The 16,330-nt window shown below is 41.5% G+C and overlaps 1 protein-coding gene across 2 annotated transcripts in view; it reads left to right on the forward strand.

Moving 5' to 3' along the window:
• The first annotated feature begins 1,495 nt into the window (after positions 1-1,495).
• The window catches only part of LOC117440261 (semaphorin-4B-like), a 60,629-nt gene continuing 45,794 nt past the window's right edge, over positions 1,496-16,330 (forward strand). Inside the window, exon 1 of one of the 2 annotated variants that reach the window (XM_034076569.2) lies at positions 1,496-1,651. The gene's annotated coding sequence lies outside the window, so the exon portion shown is untranslated. Of the gene's footprint in view, positions 1,652-9,685; positions 9,843-16,330 lie in introns of those variants that run through there. The other variant, XM_034076562.2, reaches the window with a different exon arrangement.

Here is a 16,330-nt window from a genome sequence, read left to right on the forward strand (position 1 = left end):
TCGAAAGCCTGCAGATCTTCCTCCTCATTACAGAAAAATGAAAGGCTGTTATGGTGAACTACCAAGGTGAGGCAACTGAACACTAAATAGGAAATTGAGAGAAGCTCTGGTAGCTACATCACTGACTAGCGCTAGCCTTCAGGGCCGTCTAGCTAGTTAGCTGGTGAGCTACATCAGTTCAACTACTGTAGGACCAAGAGTATGTCGCCAAACTTCCAGCCCCCCGCTGTTTCATGTGGACAAGCAAACTTAAAAGTGTGAGCGGCGCTGCAAGAGTAGAAACATGACGAAGATAAAGCTGCATCCGGACTGAGAGTGCATAAAAACATGGTATAAGTCACTGCCTGCGGGGCTAAACACACATAACTTGTGCAAATTAATGAAGGCAGCTGGGAGGAAAGACTTCCTTATCTACGTGCTCCTGCCACCTGCAACACGGCTATCTCGCTGTCTGCCTGTCTGGTGCCAGATTGGTTCAGACAGGCAGAGGTGCAAGGCTGACCCTGAGCTGTCATTGTTTTCCTACTCACACTCTTCTTTCTCACTCCCTCCTTCTCTCCATCTTTCTGCCTCTGTATCTTTTTAGGGATGGCAGGCTGCACAAAGACAGGTGATTGCTGCTATAGGGTAAGACATAGTGTGTGTTCTTTCTCTCCATTCAGAGGCCCGCTATGTCAGAGCAGAAAGTGTTTGGAATCACTCACCTGAAATGTCAGTGACTTCCTAACAGGGTGTCCATCCGTGCTTTTTCAAACTGACAAGGGAGCCATTAGCTGGTGTGTGGTGGGATTGAGATTTTTTTTTAAAGTCCATCTGCAGAAAACTGTTATCCTGTATGACATCCATGCAATAAGGAAAGGAACATCAGCATCTGGAACATATCTGTACATGAAAGCTGTAAGACTTATTTATAGTTACCACACACACACACACACACACACACACACACACACACACACACACACACACACACACACACACACACACACACACACACACACACACACACACACACACACACACACACACACACACACACACACACACACACACACACACACACACACACACACACACACACACACACACACACACACACACACACAGGTGCAGCCACTGTGACGACACTGTATGCAGCATGCGGGCACAATACTTAATCATCCTGTGGTCCGCTGCAGAGGGAGAATGTATACAATGATGGGGATGCAGACAAAAACACACACACAAACACACACACACACACACACACACACACACACACACACACACACACACACACACACACACACACACACACACCTTCCCCCACTCGTATCCCACCACCTGCAAACCTACCATTCCCTGGTCCATGATGTAATGCTATCAGACCCCTCCTCTGCTGTCTCTCCCTCCCTCCGTATCTCACACATTCCTCTCTCTCTCTTCTCCTCATTCTATTGGTGGCTCCCGCCTGCATCTGCTGGATCAGCTCTCACTCCCTGCACACACACATACACACACACACACACACACACACACACACACACACACACGCACTTCCACGCTCCTTCTCACACACTTTTACACATACACTACCAGGGGGATTCCTCCGCCACTGCAGCCTCAGCTCGCTCCACCTGCCTCCTGTCTTGCACCGTGGGGGGAAATCACGGTGAGTCCCTCTTTTGTTTTATGACAGCGGGCGATGGTGCTTCACAATAAGACAATAGGATCAGAGGGGTCTTTTTCTGCAGAGAGTGGTGGACAAACGCCGGGAGGCATTGCTGCAGCCTGTGAGGAGAGGCTCGCCGCTGAGTTGGTGGTTGGAGTAATGAAGTGGTGTGAGGTTGCTCAGTTACTACAGATACCGGTCATCTAGGCGCTGGGTGCCATGGCAATAGATTGCATTCAGTCAGGCTTATTGTCTGTGTGTGTCCTAGCAAGGTGTTGGATCAGGGGTGAGGTGTGTGTGTGTTTTCAGTGATATGATGTTTCTGTGCATATGTGCCGCCTGATATATGCAGACTAAACATGCTCCAGGGTGTTGTGTGGTATCTGGTTTCCTCTTTGAACAATGTCAGTCACTGGGCTTTGAGATACAGAAGTGAATGCATTGAGTCCCTGTGATGGTTTAGTTTGTGTCTCTCCTGCCCGCTGCACAGAAAGAATAAATTGACTACAATAAATCTCTGACAGTCTCATTATGTACGTATAGATTGTGCCTGTTGTGTGTCACTGACAAAACAGGGTGTGTGCATGTGGTGTAAATGTGTGAGCCGGTGACATTTGGACACTTGCGATGCTCTCTCGGTCTTATCCTCATCCATTATATGCACTGGGCTCTTTTACAGTACGGCTCAATGACATTGAGTCTAATAGGAAAAGTAATTCTATTATTGCCACAGCTTTGGACTGCTAAATGACACATTAATAATGATAACAGAGCTGAGGAGGGAATCACTGGTGCGTTTTCCCGTCTGAGCCAGAGGTTGACCAAATTGCATTTGGTGTAGCTATGCACTGCGACCTTTTAGGTCCAGTGTGTTGTCATGTTAATATTTTATAATGGTTGGTCTACTCCTCGTGTAAACACTTTCATTACTAATTCATCCAGATGTTGTCCATTTCTTTATCGCAAAGACCTGAGAGGCTGTCGGACATTTGTATTTGGAAATATTGTGCTTTTCATTTTCAATATAAATGCCTAATTTTATTTCATTTTGAGGTATCTTAGTCCTTTTTACTTTAGGTAATTGTTGTTCCAAACAAATATCTACTAAGTTTGGAAGGTGTAGTCCCAGATCCCACCACATTACTGGCAGCAAACCAAACAATACATTTTCTTACGCTAGATAATTGATGCCATTCTTCAATTAACTAACAAACAAATTAGCTTTGCAATGCCTTTCAACTTGGCCATTACTATCAATGAGTGCTGCGAATTAAGGATGAAACCCACAATGAGATGGAAGTCAGCTGGCCTTGTCCAGATTCTCTGCAGTCCCTCATGGAACAGTGTGTGCAAATATGCTGGTGGATTTTTGTAATCAATGATTAGCACATGAAACAGCTCTTCTCCAAGGCTGTTTAACTCTGACATATACTCTCAGTAGGCCTACGTGGAAAGTAATTAGGTTGGTGGTCCAAAAACAAACAAATCAACCAACAGGCATTGAGGAAGAGCAGTGCATAGTAAGTTCCTATTGGCTGTTCAAGCATTATGTAGGTGCTTAAAAGGTTAGTGTGTGGTCATACTGAGAGAGTGTATTGATTTCTTACTGTTTGAATCCCTTTCCAGCCCTGATTGTGTTCCCCACCGCCCAAAAGACCTTTAAAAGTAAAACCTGGAGCTAATATACAAGCACTCATGCTCTGCACTTTGTGACCCTTTCAGAAAATCTGAATGTTAATATCCTCCCTGAAGCAGCTCCTCTGTTCGTCCCCCTGAAAGACTCTTCTCTCATCTGTTTGGTCCCACATTCTGACTCTGCAGCTTCTTGTGAGTACATTTGAGGATGCACAACTTGTTCTTCTGATGCTGATTTTACCTTAAATGTGTACCTGCCATCACAGGATGCGCTGACGTCAAACCAAGCATTGACGTGCATATGAATATTCGAGTAGTTTTAGACTAGGGAAGTAAAAAAGGTCAATTAAATCACTATTTCACCACCTCTGCCAACTTTGAAACCAATTTGGATTCTGAATACATCAAAGAAACAATTCACTTATCTTTCAATCACCATTTTACACTGTGCACATGTGTGTGTGGCTTGGCACTATAGGCTTTTACATGAACACTGTCAGCTGTTATTTTAATTAAAAAGAGTGTAGTATTCCCCATTCGCTCAACAGAATACCAAGAGTATTACTAAGAATAAAACATGTGACGATGGTGGGCTGTGTACAAATCCACACCCAGGACGCACAGCTGCTCTGGTTCAGATATTTTTCACCATAACTATCCATCATGCATACTCATTTTAAAAGAGATTTAATAGATTTTCCACTTAAAAATGTATTTAATAATCTAAATGTTTTCATTCCAATTTAAATGTGGGTTAAAACAACAAAAAATAATAGACACAATTCAGAGCCTAAGAACATATGTTACAGTGTCTTAACAGAGGTTAAACACAGAACAGAAGAAAGGGATACAAGAAAAATATGATTCTTGAAAATATATTTTGTATGTTGGTTCCTGCACTTTAAATGTGATCTAATCTAAAACGACTAATATCTAAGCAGCTGATGGACATTACATTCTCTTTGAATGAGCTGGTTTTTGGTCATATTCCCAATCCTCAGCAGAGCATTACTGACAGAGGCGGAGGTCCAAGTTTTGATTTTCTGGCTCTTAATTTCAGGAAAAGAACACAAAACACAATTCATGGGAACAACCTGCCATTAGACCGAAGAAACACAGAGGCCATTTCTTACATTTAATGATATTTCATTCAACGCTGGGCTATGTTTAATGTCAAGATTAATAATGTTCTTTGTGCTGATAAATTCATAAAAAATCAGAAACTCATTAATTCATTCCCAGTGCCTGGGGGCTTCCTTCCTCACACTGTGCAGCTGTGCAGGACCTTCACCTATGCCCTCCTACTGCAGCATCCACCGCCTCCCAGCTTCAAAACCACCAAGAAGGAGCCAGACAAAGAAAATCCATGCATTAAACAAACACACACACCGAAGACTTCATTTAGACTGAATTGTCCGTCACTGACGTCACTTCCCCCAAGCTCTCAGGGGAAAACTGGACCATATTAACGTGCATTAATCTAATAACATCCTATTGTGTTGGTATTAGAGCCACATGTCAGCCCTTCCCCCGGTGTGTGCACAGAAGCTGTCAGACAGAAGATATGCTCAGTCATTATAGAAATTAAAGAGGCATCCAAGCAGTTCAGCTATCCAGTACGTTTGTGTGGCGTCAAAGGGTTTTGAGTCCTAACCGTTGCCCAATGTCACTCTCTCTTTGTCTGGTTTTATAGTTCTGGTTCTCAGATTTAGTCTTTCTTATCAACGTTTTTCAACAAGCAGGATGCCATAAAGAAAAACAAAGAAATACAAGTATTGGTCACAACACATTGCAGTGTATTGATGGTAAAAGTAGGCATCAGTCTTGATCTGATCCTGTTTTATATGAGCAGCAGCATGGACACGACATGTTGTAAACCTCTGAGCATTAATTATCTGGAGGAACCAAAAAAAACCTTGAAAGCTCTCTGAGATGATTGAACATGTCAGGAATGAAAGTAAGAGCCAATTTATGCAGAGGACGTGATTTGCATCTCCTGTTTAATTATTTTCCCTGTCACTATAAACACAAGCCTACTTCTGACGTGTGTGTGCATCGGACATCGAGAGAGAGGGGGAGAGATGGGGGGCGGGCTGGAAGGAAAGGATGTCTTTGATATGGACATGAGCTGCCATCTTTTGCAACAATGATTGCTTGCTTTTCTGACTGAAGGTCAAATTACTGAACAACAAATCTACCTGGAGATGTGTTAGATCCTTGGTTACAAAAAAAGAGACTCGAACTTAGTTTTAAAGGTATCTCCAAATGCAGATAGTTTTTTGTTTTATGCGCTGAGATCTTAAGATATTTAGATCTCTGGACTGACCCCAATACAGTTGAAGAGGAATTGTATGTGTGGTGCCCAAAACATAACATATGTAAAAAAAACTCACAAGCAACACGCCTTTCAATAAAATATTTAAAAACTAATTTGGAGCTGTTTTCTTTCCAGACGACATGCTTTGCATCAACATCACACTCAAATATTGAACATATTTAGTATGTATGCTGCTGGATGGTTGCATGCATTGTCAGTTTTTCAGTGTAGACACAATACTAACTAAAAACCTGCTCAGAAACAAGTGGTATGGATTTGGGACACAGCTTTTGTGTTTAATGCTTAAATCACATTTGGTATACATAACATCTGCGAAACAGCTGGAGTTATCATTGTGAGCATGTTAGCTTGCACTGCTGTATGAACTCTTTGAAATATTATCTATGGTTAATGTCTGCACAACTTTCAGTATGAATAGATATTACTAGAGGTCAATGATGAAATGTGATTATTTGCCATTTTGATTGAATCTTTATGAGGGTCCGATGAGTTATGTTGCATTAGACACACGTTTAAATGGATGATGACGGTTTCATACGGCACACCAACTTGAAACACATATGGTGATCCTCTCAAGGTCCAAGACACATTAGTTCACGTCTGTTTCCTAATGTGCATAAAACACATGTTCACATCCAACAACACTTGCACTTTGATTTAAAGTGATCAAAACAGCAAGTCATTCCTTCCAATGATAAATGACTCACCCGTCACAACAACTCAGCCCCGGATCATTTATAGAGGAGGCAAATGGGACACTTTCAGACTCAGGTGCGCGCTGCAACAGTTCATGAATCATCAGCGTGAGGAGAAAAACCTCCTGCGCCGAGAGAGAGAGAGGGAGAGAGAGAGGGTGAGTGACATTTGGGGACATTTTTGGGACTGTTAGTGCAGAACAAGGTGTGAACACGGCGATGAGTCATAGTGCTGTTAGCTCGCAGGAGACACCTGCTGCTCTGACTCAGACTAAACAAGAAGTGGAGGTAGTCACCGTGAAGTCATCTGTTTGTGGACTACTGCTTTCAAGCCTCGAGTTTTTGGATGTTTTGACCTGGCCATCTTGTTTTTTTGGAACCTGAAGTAACCGTACAACCGAAAGCTGAACAAGGCATGTTTCCACCACGAAGAATTTACAATTTATTTTAAAGTTTTAAGACAAAAACACTGACAACACCCAAACCGGACAACACAGCGGTACTTGTCAATCAAAAGGTTGCCACGCCCTAAAGTATAACAGTTTTTGTGACTGTTGACTCTAAATGGAACCATAATTTACTAAATGAACATTATGCAGGACTAGGGGAGACTTGAAGCCTATGATTGAAATGATATACGTGTGTTTACTGAGGAGACTGGACATTTTCTCATAGACTTCTATAACATCAGGGTTATTTTTGCAACTTAGAAACGTGTCCTTTGCTTCACTTTTCAGACCTGTAGCTTATAATGATGGAGCTACAATACAGTACTTTTCATTGTGGATATAAAAGCATCAAAATGGTCTACCTCAATCACTTTAATTCAAAGCCAGTTGTCGATAAACCAAATAAAAACTAAACAGCCATACCATGAGAACTGTTTGGTTCTACTTATGCACACGTAGCTACAGTAGCATGGAAAGCAATTTAAAAGTTAACATTTTCTTTGTTCAAGTATGCCTATTCAGATAACATTTATCAATACACACACAATATAATTTAATCTAAACCAAGAGTGTGTCCATTAAAGATAAAACATGACTTGATCTCATTGACAGAAGCTTTATTTTGGTGAATCTGATAATCTGATGTTGTGTATTATTTACTGAAAGAGTCTGTCATAGGCTTAACCCCAATAAAAGCTCCACGGGTTGCCATGACCTTAATATGAATCGCTGGTGTTTGCTTCGCTGTCAGGACAAGCGGATTTTATTAGGGCGGCAGATTAAGGGTGATTTGATCAACAACCACTGAGCGTTTTTTAAATGCAATCTTCACGACTTAAAAAAATAGCCCTAATTGAGGGTTTTTACACTTTGATGAATTCAAAGTATAAAATGCTACGGATAAACCCTGCCGTGCTCATTACCAGGAGGCCACTTCATTCTTATCAAAGTGCTTCACCAAAAACTGCAAAGTGCTCAAAATCTTGTTTTTGCATTTTCAGTTTGGGAGAGTTAATATCTGACTGCTTTCCACTTCATTCTCTCACTTTTCAGTGTGAGATAAAGACTAATTTACTCTCCTCATTTTTGTATTCATTTGTTTTGGGTGAACTTAATAACTTTGGTTGACTCGGTAGCTTGATGGATTCATAAATTATTGCACCATACATCACCGCCGAACATACAGAAAAGCAATTTAAAAAAAATGGAAATTCAAACTGCTGAGTGGCCTATCTGCACCCTGTTGTCACAAACATGAGTTGCACAAGTTGGATGATTTTAATCAGAGTCATCCTTGATTGAATTTGAGGGATTACTGGTTTCCTGGCAGATAAAGGAGAACAACTTTGATTTGTCGCTGTCTTTTATTTAAAAAAAAATACATAATAAAGAGTGGGAGTCATGCCTATAGTCAAAGAGATAGAAATACAGGGACTGAGGAATTAAGTGTCGTAAATGTAACCCCCACCTGTGACATCTTGTTCCAGTTGGGGGAGGGTGGGCCTTTGCTTCATCTGTGTCACAGTCATGCAGAATAAGTCGGAGAGTGACAACATTTCCACAATAAAGAGGCAGGGTTGAATCAAGATGCAACCTCGAGCGTTCTGCGCCTGGCTTGCTTACTGCCGTCACATCTCTTGGTGTTAACAGTCAAAATATCTGACAAATTCTCACATTGTCACATGTCACTGAAAGCAAGGAGCTGGATACTAATTATTAATGTTTTCTTCTCCCTGCGGGTGTGAAAAGTGGTTTTGTGTTATGCTTACAAATATGTCTCTCCTTGTCAAGGAGAGACATGAGACGTCAACAGCAGAGCAAATGGTGCAGCCAGGCTGTTGTTAGGAGCCTTTCAAGAAGAAAAAGACATGCTCACAGTTCATTTAACTCTTTTTGGGGATAAAAAGAGATTACTTGAATGGCTGAGTCCGGTTGTGTTTAGGTCTGTGCCCTCGTACATAATCCTGTGTAATTCTCTTTGTGGTGGACGCTCTCAGTTGTCATTCATTGTTTGACAGCTGCAGGGCGCTTTAAGAAGAAAGAGAAAGAGGAATACTGATACCAAAGAGAGAAAGAAGACTTTCTCAGCCAAGAAGCATTGCCACAATGTGTATGCTTTGAGATTTGAGTCCCTTACCTGCTGATAGACCATGTATGTCAAATCATATGCTTTTTTTGTCCATGAAAATGTATTTCCCCTCTTTTTGACAACCTTTGCATAGTTTAAAAAAACGTAGGCTACTTGGGCTTGCCATGTGGTGAGACATAGTTCTGTGTGCCATGTGATGTTACACTCAATGATAAAGTGGCAAACAACTATACTGCCATTTATAATAAACAAAAAAGGGCCTTCAAAATCTTTGCATACATACTTTCAGCTCTGCAGCAAATCATGCAACCGTTTACAGAAATACAATCTTACATTACACAGTAGTCATCTTTTCTTTTCATTTCTGTTTTGTGTGTTTTGATGTGCTTTTGTGTAATCCACGATCAGTTGTAGACTACTTTACCCTTTCCCCCTAAGACAACTGCACACTGTCAACCTTGTTGTTTTATAATTAAATGCATTTATAATAATTTTTTCATATTTATTTGTATGTATGTTCATTTTTCATTTTGATATTTTATTTTTCTGTGAAGAAGGGACATTTGGGATGTAGTGTATTCAACTAATTCAGTTAAAATACAACTTTTAAAAAACCCTGCACATCTTATCTGAAATGTAGATTACATGTTATCGCATTATTTAGATATAAGTGAGTTATTGAGGAAATGAGAGGCCATGTGTGTTGCAGGCTGGTTGTATGCAGTGTTTGCAGGCAGCGTGCAGGGGGAGGAGCTAAAGTTCAGAAGAGTGTAGTAGTAGAGGAGGAGGAGGAGGAGGAGGCTCGTCCGTAAATGCACCGTGGATGGACTTCACTTCACCGACACACTAACGGACTATAACCTGCTCAATCTTAGGAACACTGTGGATTTAAAGGGTGTTTCGATTCATGATGCGACAGTTTTTTCAACCATTTTGAAGACTTAAGGTGTGACCGAGTCCTTTCCTGTTTTGCAGCTTGTGGATGGTAAGGTCTTTATGCTCCGTGTTCTCGGTTTTCAGGTTAAACACCTTTACAACGGGAAAAGATGAGGCGTAGTAAACCTGAATTTCGTCTAAATCCAGTACATTTATGTTTTTTACGGGGGAGAATAGTTTGTGGAAATGTTTAGTCCGCCATAAATGTACATTTAAAGTAATTCCGCTGAGGCATTTATTATACAATGGTTGCTTTAAAGTGTAAATCAAGGTTTTTGGAGAAACTGCAATATTTGTACAGTGTTTTGCCTCATTAATGTCGATGTGTAAGCCTCACCTTGAACTTATTCCTACATACAGTTTGGTCTTGTTCACCTCTGAGCTACTTTCATGACATTTCCATCCTTGCTAACCTTGATGTGGGTCTCCTGCACACACTGTCTGCTTGCTCCTGAGCGACATCCACAAACCAGGATGCATAGGCCTACATCTGAATTAATACTAAATAAAGTGCGGCATTTTCAGCCCTGTTAAAAGCAGTGTGTATGTGGGTAGTTGTTTTCTACCCATGTGTTTAAACAGCTGCTATTTGCATTCAGTCCAAAGAAACAAAAAAAAAAAACGTGTTGAATTGGCTCTGCTTTATTTTCAGGAGAGTTATGGCAACATTTGTGAGCCCTGTTAAATCACGGAGGTCTGTGAACACCATTCCGGGATGGACTCTGTCCAATTTTACACTTTCTTTAAAGAAACCATCCTGTTTTCCTTTCCAAATAGTCCTCTTATCTTTGCTTTTATGTTGTAAAATGTGTTGAAATGCCTCCCATATAATTCTGCATTTCTACTAAACCAACACACTCCCACCTTGGATAATTGAGCACCTTTGTATTACTTTTTCTGTAAGGCCCAAACCACAAGTTCTTTGCTAACTGTGTACTTTATCCTCAACTGATGGGCCAAATCTGGAGGTTATGATGCATGAGAGCACTGCAGCCTGGTTCTCTGTTTAGATGGTGCTGATATGCTTAGCTGGAATCTGACTGTAAATGACCGGCAGAGCAGTCTCTCCCCTTCGGGCCTCTGCTGTTCTCCTGCTCCCTTTACCAGAGTGTGATACTGTATCAGTGACTCTAATAACACCCAAAGTCTCTGGCTCCCTTACTGCAAACAAACCTTTTCTCTGGCAGCACTTGCAAAAGCATCTTGCATGCTTTCCCCCAATCCTCCCTCTATTTCTCCAAAAAGCACACACATAAGCACACACAGACCCCCGACCACACAATCACTAACACATTCAAACACTCAAAACAAACGTGCTGACTCCACCCAACACCCCACCCACTGTAACAACTTCAGAGGAATGGTCAGCATGTGGAGAGGTTGTGGTAAAAGAGCTGGAAGGGAAGTGGGAACCGGGGAGGGGAGCAGCACACCAAAAGGTTAGTGATATCCCACGTAGTGTCCAGAGGGCCGCTGGTAGTGCTCAGTACAATCTGATAGGAACGTCAGGGTCCCTGTGCAGCGTCCAATTCAGTACGGGATGTGGGAAAACATTCATTTCCCTGGGCTGAAGCCAGATTGCACCAGGACGCCAACCACGCTGTCTCTCCATCAGCTGAGTTGAGTTAGTGCAGATGAGTTCAAATAGGCTTTGTTGCCCATGCACAATAAAAGAAAATCCCATGTGGGTTTTGTTTTCCTGCAGATGGAACATTTGGCACGGCATTTTGAGGAATCTGCAATAATTCTGGTAGCCGTAATGCAACCTTATCTGTGAAAAGTCACACCTTGCTTTTACACACGGGCGATTCACATTTGCATCCACTAAAACTTGGCTCCAGCCCCGTCTATGCATAGCTTTGTCTGCCAGTTGCAGAGCCATTCATATTCAGTATGACCTACAGGTCCTGTAGAAAAGCTGGCCAGGCCCTGCAGGGGTTTAGATGTTGGTGCCAGAAGAGGGCTCTGAAAGCAGGTGATGTGCCTCTGGGGCCATGAAAAAAATAAACTGAAATATATTTCTAATTTGTATACCTTTTCACTGTGGCTTGCACTTTGCCCACTCTGGCATTACTTTCACAAACAAATCTGTTTTGATATTGAAACATGTGCTCCACTTCAGTTTGAACGGTCTGTATGAGACTTCTGGGATGCTATGTGAATTATTTTAACACAGGACCTGAGTCTGAAGTCTTTATATAACACTGCTCAGCTCAGCAGGCAATAGGCATACTTATATTTGCCTAATGCTGTTTACCAGATTGAAAGTGTATGATGGAGTATACTTTCATTAAAAACAGGTTTCTGCTGTGTTAACTCTGGAGACCTAACATATCATGTATCTTAATAGATGTTGTGCTCTTTAGTTGGGCATTGCATTACAGGATAATGTACTACAGTCGAATAATGTTCACGCAAGTCTGAGATTTAGCAGAGAAAACATCTTAAAGGTACATAAATATCAACTGTGAAGTCCATTTGGTGTTAGAATGTCTCAATAGTAACCATATTATTGTTACAATATAATGAAAAAATCATGTCCATACTTGCATTATGAAGTTGAGCCTGGACAGAGGCTTTGGTTGGGAGTAACCTGCGAAACCAGGTTGGTTTACATAATTCGGTTTATTATAAAAACAGGTTTATATCACTTCCCTGTCAGTCTGACACGTGGAGAGGTTTGTCTGGAGTGCTGTCTGCTTTAACTTGAGGTCTCAGTGGTGAGGTGGCTGTCTTTAGATGGAAATATATTATATAACTTGTTTCTCTCCAGAGAGAAATTAATGTCTGTCCCATTCTCCTTCCCTGGTTTTGAAAGAAATATAGGGAAAAGGATAAACTGTGACTTGTGTAATGGAAAACAGACTCTCTGGAATGTTTTTCCGTGTGGATTGGATGATAACTATAGCTTTTAGTTTTCAATTGGAGTGATATGCATACAATTATTGTGTTTATATTTTCCCTCCAAGATATAATTGAGATTTGGTTTTTACAAGGGAAACTACAAAATAAAACCATATTATTTTACTAGACAGACAAAGAAGTTATATTCCTACATGTGGCTGGGGGAAGAGTTATCAGGACCTTGCAGTGGAACAAAAAGTGTCCTTTATTGCTTAGAAGAGATACGCAGGTCATTTGGAAGGAACACTGCAATTTAACTTCTATGTAAACATCCTATTTAAAGATTATTTTCCAACATAAACAAACCACGTCAACAGCACATACTGCAGTGTGCCCAGCTACTTCATTTCCCACTTGTTGAGTTTCTGATATCAAGTCATTTTTAGTATTGTGATACAAAGCTACAAGCAGGTTTTGTAAAAGAGACTGTATGAAAATGATAAGGGGAGAAAGGGGTCATACATGGGGTAGGGGTTTGTTATTTGTCCTTTAGTTGACCAGAATATTATCTGACTTTATTAAGAGAGCAATGGAGGGTGTATTTTCTACTTTGGATTTATTTTGTATCAGGTTTCGCTTGCCTCAGGGGCTATATTATATTATTATTTGTTAGGATATGAATGTTTAAATTAGGGAACATGATCAAATTAACTGTACAGATCACTGTTTAGATATCATGACATTTGGGGAGGGAGAGTATTGGATTATTTCTATTAATTCAAAGATGGATCTAACGAAAGTATTAGGGACTGGGGCGGGAAACGTATCGTTCCCCAACCATTTCATTTTCTTGCAGTCCCTTCCCCGCATTTTCATTGTAAATCAATGCATCATAATGCCATCCATCTTTCTTATCATTTCTAATTATTTTTCTTTACACGATAAGGTGAATAAATACATTATAGGCGCTTTCACACCGGAGTACTTTTCCCAGGAATAGTTCCGATAGTTCCTGGGATTTTGCGTTCATACCAAATCTTTTTTTTTGGCGAACCTTTTGCAAACCTTTTCACCCCTTTTTAGTCCCTGCTAGAGAGCAGGTACTTTCCTGGAAGAAAAAGGTTCCCATTTCTCATTGGCTGGGCGAATCGCAAACCACGCCCCGTAAAACTCTGAAAAGTTTTGTGAAGCCGCCATTGTATTTTCTGGCATTATTACCATTAGCACATTAGCCAAGCGCACCAACGGAGAGAGACTAACTTATGGCAACACAAAATAAAACGTGGGAGTGGTGGAGATGAGGAGGTGTCGGCGTTCTGGCGATTTACTCGGAAGGCCAGTCCCTAACTCCGGGGACTTCCGGCTGGGGACTTCGGGTGGCAGTATACGCCGTGAAGTTGTTTGCGGCCTGCCAATAAACCCACAGCAGAAGAAGAAGAAGAAGTGACGTCAGCGGCTTCATTTGCCTAATCCTCCCTCAGGGACTTATTCCGGTGTGAACGCGATCTGCTCTTTAGTTCCGGGAACTAAAGAGTTCCGATGAACTAAGTACTGGGACTAAGGAGTCGTGTGGTGCAGTGGGTTGTGCGTTTGTGTTCGTATCAGGGGGTCACAGGTTCAAACACCACTGCAGTCAGCATGTCGTTGTGTCCCTGGGCGACACTTCACCCCAAATTGCTCCTGTGGGGATTGTCCACAGTATTGAGTATGTAAGTCGCTTTGGATAAAAGCGTCTAACATGTCACATGTAAGTACGGCAAAGTACTTGGTATGAAAGCGCCTAAAGATACCATTACTTATCTGTACCATGTATCACCTATTATCAGTGGGACTGTTTCCAGGAAGGACCACGCTGTTGACTTATTACTTCCTTTATTGGCGACGACTGCTGGGTAAGACAAAGACACAGCCCCTGACAGTAATCAAAGCACAAGTACTTCAGCTGTTCCTTTTGATCTCGACATGTTTGTCGAGAGTAAACCGCCAACAGCCTTGAAGCGGCAAACTTGACAAACGACTCCAACAAATTGTATCATGTTTCCACCTGGGATGAGTAATGCCAACAGTTTTGTCGTCAAGGCTTGTCCGTACGATCGTGGACGTACCTGAACGCGCTTATGTTGCAGCAGTGTGGCTCCAACTAGGAGAAGCAGGGGCCAGAAACACAATATTGTCAACTGATACGCTTTTAAATCCCATTGCCCTGCTTGTCAAATCGAGTAAAGAAACAAGTCCTCACTTGGTTTAACTGAAGGGATTAATCGTGCCTCCCCCCAACTCGATGTTTAAGTCATGAGATGAACAGCCTACTATGGATCGCCAAGACTCCAGATCTTATGGTGTAATTAGCAGATGAACTGTGATGCCAACACCGCGTGGTCCAGACCTCACAAAGGCCTCTATTGTGTGATTGCATGACTGTAAATCTTCAAGTGTTCTTTGTCACGCCACAGAGTTTGTTCACAGACTTGACCGACATCATCATCAACCCAGCAGATGAATGAGATGTTGTGGCCATTTGCAGCTTTGATAGCAACAGTGTTCCCTATACATCTTATCTGGAAAGTCACAAGGAGAGCAGAGTGGCATGGAAATAAATGAAATGTTATTTCTTTCCCTTCTCACTGCTGACGTCTTCAGACAGTCATTAAATTAGCTATGCTATAGCCTAAAGCAGGGGCGGGGAACCTCCGGCCTCCGGGCCGTATACGGCCCGTGAGACAATTTGGTACGGCCCTCGAGGTAATTTATAAACACACGCAAAATAGAAAAAAATGTAAGAAATCTAGACAGCAAAAAAATTAAACAAGCGAGTGCCTGTTTTTCCTGGCCAAGGTCAGGGTCCTTGAACACAACACGAGCCTAAGGAGCCGTACACATGCCGCAGTTTCTGCGTGGCTGTGTCTTTATTTGAAAACCCAGTGGCGATCTGTTCATCTGTCATACTGATCATACAGTCAATAGCTTTGTTGTTATTATTAGCATCTGGTTAGCTAGCTATGCTAACGAATATAAGAAGCTTTTTCTACAACCAGTGAGGTAAAGGCACATCTTTATATGATCATTATAGTTATAAAAAAATAAGAGAATAAAGTAAACGGGTATAAAATACTATATCACAGTAAACAAAAGTTGTACAGTTTGAAAGGAGAGTGATTTTAAAAATATTCATAAAGAAAAACAAATCTGCTTACAGTTCTGTTTCATATGGGTGTTGAGAGATGTATCCATCGATCTCCTAATGTTGCTCCCAAAGTGCACCAGATTGATGCTTTTAACTTCAACATTTAAAAACAAATCTTCCCGGGGGAGCATGCCCCCCGGACCCCCCTAGAGGAGGTTAGGTCCCCCCCACTTAAATCATGTTCACATGGATAGGAAACTAAATACATTGGCACACATCTTGTGTCCATATCTTTCTGTTTTGGTGGTCACGCCACACCGTGCACGTGCATGCATACTCGAGTCATGGTGAGATATCTGGATTAAGAGGTTGCTTTTTCTTTGCACAGAATGAAATGAATGGGCTGTGATTTTAGTTTTTCCCTCTGAGGATATTGTAAAAATGGAAATGGCCCTTGAGAGGAAAAAGGTTCCCCACCCCTGGCCTAAAGCAAATGGAAAGTTTTGTCTCAATTTTGTTATATTTCCCACAGGAAGCAAAATGTTTGGCTTTTGTCGTAAGGATTTCCT

Source organism: Pseudochaenichthys georgianus, chromosome 3 (genome assembly GCF_902827115.2).
Source record: "Pseudochaenichthys georgianus chromosome 3, fPseGeo1.2, whole genome shotgun sequence".
Taxonomy (NCBI): Eukaryota; Metazoa; Chordata; class Actinopteri; order Perciformes; family Channichthyidae; genus Pseudochaenichthys; species Pseudochaenichthys georgianus.